We start from the raw sequence: 6,929 nt of genomic DNA, 5'->3' as shown, positions 1-6,929 counted from the left end.
GAGTAATAAATTAGTTTAGCATGTGTAATTTTCACAGGTAAAGGATTGGTTAAACTATTAGGTAAGTGCGAAATACTATATCTTTTTAGAAATTTCGTAAGTGAATACTTATGTTTCTTAATTAGATTTGATTTTTTTTCAATATTTCATGATAAATCTCTTCTTTAACATAGTCGATAGTTTTTTTGATGAATATTTTATCGTTTGAAACGACACAAAAGTTTTGTCGCCGGTACAAAACGCGCAATGATGCTTTAAAGCAGCACACCTCCAGATTCGTGCTAATTTTTATGAAAATTTTGATAATGTATTTAAAAGTAACATATTGTGAGGTAAATAAAGATGATAATTAAAACATTGAAATCGACACTTACAATCCACGCAATTTACGCAACAGATGACAAAATATGCATAAAATATCCCTTATCGCGTTAGTCACGTAGTAGAAATATAGTGATATATACTGCAAAATCAGTAAATAATTGCACGTAACATGTAAAAATATTACTTGATTCTTGAATCTTTTTTATCTTTCTGAAAATCTTTAAAGGAAATCTCAAGTTTGATTTCCTTGAAATATATAGGCTCATCTAGAGGCATGCAGTTTTAATTGAAAGTTGCTTGCATCATTCCTTATCAATTTGCGGCAAATGGTTTGTAATATATAAGCATAAACTAAATATATATAATAGTACCTGGAAAATTAATAATAGTACAAACAATAATGAAAGTTATTGTAAAAAACACAATGACTTTCACCCTACACCCAGTATTATAAGAAAGCCATCATGTGCGTGGTATATTTGTAGCTTACTATCGGAACATACTGTTTTGAGATTTGCGAGCAAATCATGCCGAAATGATGTTTAATTTGTTTATACATATACACCATGTAAATGTACATAGATGTGTTATTGATACATTAAAAGTAACATTTGTTTTGTTTGTATAATTTCAATACTTTGTGCCATATTACTATTACAATAAATCAAAATCATATAGCTTAGATTAGTAAATTTACTACATAGATCAGTGTATGGAAGTTTCATTCATGTTTTAAAGTATACTATGTAATAGATGTTGACACTGTCTCTCCCAAGATTGCAAGTATAATTCATACATGAACTATTTCTTGATATTATGTATTTGAATGTGGAATCTCTAAAACTGTAAATAACTTGTAAATTAAATATATAATCAATGGTAACCATTAATAATGAAAGAAAAGCAATACTTGCAGTCACGTCATCATGCTATGTAATTAGTTATTTACTTATGCATACATGTAATTGTATATATCATGAATGCTTGTACATGACTTAAGAGAGTTAGTTTGAAATTCTTCTTCTACTTCTGCTGCTTCTTCTTCTTCTTCTTTTTCTTCTTCTTCTTCTTCTTTTTCTTCTTCTTCTTCACAAGAGTGGTAAAACACCGCTCAATGCGAAAACAACCCAATAGGCCATAATAAAAGCCTATATCGCGTTTTCTTCGGATAAATACTGCATCAAATGTTGTAATATAGCGCTGTACAAGATAAGGTTGTAAATGCACAGCATATAACCGCCCGTATGTCCCTTTGATCACTAGTCCAATTGAGTTTTCGAATTAATATAGAATCATCTCAGTTGAGTCACTGTGTTAATAGTCAAGTCTGATAAAGTCTCCTTGTATCCATATATCTGCGGTTTATATAAAGGAATATATGAATATTCAATGCAATTTGTTTTGTTATCTTTTTGTGTTTTTTTTTGTGTTATTAAATCAGTTAATGGCATGAAAAGGAAAATTTCCTCGCAAGATTTATGATAAAATAACAAGTGCAAATACATGTATTAAAGTCAGTTCTTTAGTTATGTTCATGATTTAGTGTGAAAAGTGAAAAATCAGTAACAGCTTGAGAGTATAAATTATCAACGCCTAACAGTAAAACTGCTATTTCATGAGTTTCCCAAACTTGTTTTGTATTAGCTTTAAAAATTTTCTTTTAGGGCATGTTTTAAACCCAATTTTTTACAAAATTTAAATTTTGTAAAACAAAAATTTTTTAAATTGGGCCACAAATATCTGTTTTTCCGATTCCAAAATTTAAACAATGTTATCTAACGTGTTAGAATGATGGATAAAACAGCTGTTCCTTTAAATAAGAATATATGATTAACATTTTGATTTCACAGGTATATCGGGAAATGTTTATTGATATTTGAGTTTATCTTCGCGGTGATTTAAATATATCAAAACTTTTGAAGATATCAGAAATCTTATATCAAAAGCTTTAAAGAGAAATCTGAAATATATTGTGAAATGATTTACTATCTTTAAACAGTTATTCTTAATATTCTCATTTGTATAACTTTACTTATCTAATTTATGGGAGACAAAGATGATAAATATGCCGCTGGCTTTTGCTCCAGAGCAATTGAATTTTTGAACAGCGCTTATTATTATTATTTATCTTTCTTTCTTCTGTACAACAGATGGTTGAATATTTCAAAAAGCTCAAGTGAAAATAAATTGTGTACAAAACGTTGTTATTTATTTATTTATTTATTTATATAAACTCTGAGAGCACAAACAAACCAGGTCGTGATTACAACATAGTCATACTAATTGTCTCTGGGAATAAAATTACTCTGCTATATAGAATCATTCATATTAACATGATCGTTTCATCGTCATATTTACATGATCGCGGCCTAAAATGAAACTCGGATGTTTGCAAAGTCAACTTTTTGTCCACCTTTGTTAGTATTTTTGCGCAAAAGATTATTGGTCATTTTGAAAGGGCCATGTTTTTGTTTAGAAGAAATGCCACACTACGTGTTCGATAATGATGTCAAAGCAAATATTTATCAAAACCTTTTAAGACATAATAAGAAAGTGTTAGCGTTACTAGTATTCCGCAAATACATTGAAGTGCACAAAATGACAAAATGTTCCTAATAAGCATTAATTGCAAAAATAATCCCCAAAACATACTCTTATTTATACTAAAATTTGCTGCAAAACCCATTGGTCAATTTAAAACAAAAAAAAAAACATGATAAACCATAAAAAACAAGATGAAGTATAATATTTATATAAATATCTTTTGGCTGGATTGTTTTTTCCCAATCTAAAAATAGATTTTATAACAATACAACATATACCTTCCTGTGCGTAAATCGTATTCATTTGGTATAGTATTATATTCACAGCCTGAATTGTATTTTCAAAATCTAACAAAATGAGACTCATGTTTGATTATCATTCGGCACTGACCATAAAAGACACATGAACATAAAAACTAATCGACGCATTTTGTTCTCTTTTGGCATATATTTCGATTTAAATATCAATGATTCACTATTAAAGTTAAAAGTGTCACCGCTATGATGGCATTAATACTCAAATAACTTTATTTGACGCATGTTTTTACTCACGTCTTTTCATCGCGCTTCATTGAACAGCCGAAAGTTCCTGTTTTAATTTCCCTTATAAGGCTTTACTTTTAGTTATTCCAAATAATCTTAGGCTAGTCATAGAATTAAACAATTATTGACTTGTAAGCCATTAAATATGATGTGATATCGTTTCGGTCAATAGGACATACTGCCTGTTAATGTCGCATCATATTCAATGAACCTCACAAGGCAATTATGTCTAATTATACATAGCTTATAATTGGACTGAATATAAAGAGATGTGTAGTTTGTATTAAAACATTCCGGTATTTGCCAAAAACGGCGCATTTCACATTCCGACAAGATTATAAAATCAAAACGCAAAGTAATTTTGATAAACAATCATATTTTGAACCATTGTTCCGAATAAAAACAAACGTGTTCTCATTTTTTATAAGTCTTCTAAAATACTTTGAACACATTGACAATATGTTCAATTCTACGAAATGATAATTGTTTTCAAAATTGTTTAACACAGCACGGTATGAAGTACAGATGTACAGTAATAAAAAATGGAAAATGATGCGAATGCATAGAATGATGATACAATAAATTATCTTCTGCCGAACAGGCTAACTCAACAGAACAATCTCTCCAAAGTTGACGTCATACATGTTTACGCAAAATCATGCATTTTTGCTTAACATTTATACTAATATTCTAAACTAATGATAAATAAATTGATGCCTGTCTCACTTTATGAGATATTAAATGATCTTTTTAGGCTTTTGTTATTTCGGGGAATCCCTCTCTATCTCTCTCTCTCTGGAACACAGTAAAATGGCACCGTAAATATCATTTAATTTAGCTCATTTAGTATAATGTTGAAGTTGTAGATTTGCAAATCAACGACTGAAATGCAACCACACATTGACCAGGATCTACAATACACGCAAGCGTTACCAACAGTGTAACGACGTTTCTTCCGGAACAATATTGAACACAGGTCTTGACACCCGCTCTTTGTCCAGCCCTTGCGACTTTGTTGTCCTGCTTGGTCCTTAACTGGTGGTCCTCTGTAGCTTCGTATGCTCAGTGAACTCGCTCTATCTTTTAAGTCTTTCCTTTCATATTTTCTCTGAAACCAGGTTTAAAAGTTTGTTCTTATTATGGTCCCTGTAGAAAGAATTGTTGAGAAATGTTTCTGTTAATCGATATTGTATTGAAATGTTTAAATTCGAATATTGAGTTTGACACAAGTTACATCGTTTAATTGAAGCAAGTTCTTTGTTATATTCAACATACATATATCGTCAAATAATTTATCTCAAAATAAGATATGTTGGTATCGTTTAGAGACGTGACATAATCACCATCACGAAGGTTAATACAGTTTATTCTTCCTTTTCGGGATATCAATATTGTATAGAAATGTTTTCGAGACAAGCAACAAAAACTATGTTGGAACAGATGTTTCATTTCATATCTGTTGTTGATAATAATGTAATACACATCATGATACAAATGCGTCAGAAAGGTGTATTTGGAAAGCTTTGTCTACGAGTTATATAAACATATTAGAATGATTAGAAAATGCGGTCAATATGAATATATATATATATATATATATATATATATATATATATATATATATATATATATATATATATATATATATATATATATATATATATATATATATATATATATATAGATATATATATAACGAGAGAGAAAGTGTGTGTAAATGGAATGAAATTCCGTGGGTAAAAAGGCAATTCAACTATATTTTGTTTGTGTTTGTTAAAGGAACTCTTTAAATACATATGCCGAGTTTTTTTCTTCTGTCTCATCCCATTAAAAAAAATTTGGGAAAAATTTTTAAACCCGAATTTCTTTTTAAGTGAAATTTTCAAAAATTTGGGAAATTTTTTTCGTGTTTTTGTTTTAAATTTGGTTTTAAAAAAATCAACATTTATTGGGTTTTCATATTTGGGGCCGAATTTCGGGAACGTAATCTTAAAGTAAGACGTATGGCCTACCATTTTTTAAATTGATTTAAAAATATTGGGTTTTGGCCCTTTTTTCAAGTAGATAAAAAAAGCATTTTTAATTTTTAAAAAAAAGGCGTAATAATCTTAAATTATTCAAAAGAATTTTTTAAATAAAGGCATCAAAAGCCAAAAATAAACAAACCAAAATAATATACTTTACAATAACAGAACATATTGGTTCCCCAAAACCCCCGAAGGTTTTACCCGCGCCTTGAAAAATCAACCCCCCAAAAATATTTCCTGGTAAACCCCGGGAAATTTCCAGCTAATTTTTCCCTCATTAAATAAAAAGCCTTGAAATATTATCAGGATTATGGTATCTACATGTTTCTAAAATCAAATTTACTTAAAAAAAGTTAAAAAATTTAAATTTCCCTTTCTCGCCCCCCAAACCCACTTCATTTTTACTGACCCTGAAACCCCTAACGAAGGAATCTACATTTTTATATCCAGGTTTAAAAGTTGTGCCGAATTACGCAAAATATATACAACGTATTCGGGAGAAGTGTGAAATCCTGTTTTCATTTTGAAACATGCAAACAATGCTTATTATCTGTGTGCTCATAAACTGATTTTTCTCACATTATGATTTCAATTTCAATATATCAAGACAAAAACAATTTTATCCTACATTGTTTGTTAAAAATAATATACTTTTCTCTTAGATCTTGGTAACGGGTCCTTTAACTTTGTATGTAGGAAGATAATGATAAACTGAATTTGAATCTTTCCGCAAGAAAGGTTATTTAGTTATATTACATACATGAATTTTGTATTTACTTCAAATGAAATAAAACATTTTTTCTAAAAATAAAAAAGACGCCAGCGGATGTCCGTCTACTATACGTAAGTTATCGCGGGTTATAACGTTGTTTGAGTTAAATAGCAATGCATCAATAAAAATTCAAGTGCTGAAAAAAACTAAACATGATGCCAATACATATTAAACACATTAAATATTAAACTGACATTATGCTCAATTTTTCATTGTCAAGTTAAGCTGAATTGACTATATATTTCAAAAAATATAAAAATAAATCTAGGATAAAATATAAATCTGCCTAAAATATAAAAAGTCTGGCCCAATATTTTTATAAATTGATCCTTGCAGGCAATTTCCCATGGATATTTATAGAAAAGTCCTTGGGACTCGTGAGTTATCTATAGTATAGTTCGTGCGAAGTAAGTTATAATATTGAAAAGAATCGTGGCAAACTGTTAACAAATTTAATTTTCACATATTCACTCACTATATAACCTAGGGTGGGCATAATGTTACGTAAATATATGATAATATAATATTAAAAATTTTCTCAAAAAGGGATTTATCGTGCGTGTGTCGCCTTATCACAATATGTGTACAATTATATCCCCAAGGATAAAGTTGTTATACCAAAATCGTGACAATTAATATTCTGATCTTGTGCTTATGTTAGATGAGATCAATTTTATTTATACAGTATTATATATATGTAGACCACACGGACAGAACAGA

Source organism: Ruditapes philippinarum, unplaced genomic scaffold, assembly GCF_026571515.1.
Source record: "Ruditapes philippinarum isolate M1 unplaced genomic scaffold, ASM2657151v2 ctg1874_1_1_1_1, whole genome shotgun sequence".
NCBI classification, from domain to species: Eukaryota; Metazoa; Mollusca; class Bivalvia; order Venerida; family Veneridae; genus Ruditapes; species Ruditapes philippinarum.
This window is presented reverse-complemented; position numbering follows the sequence as displayed.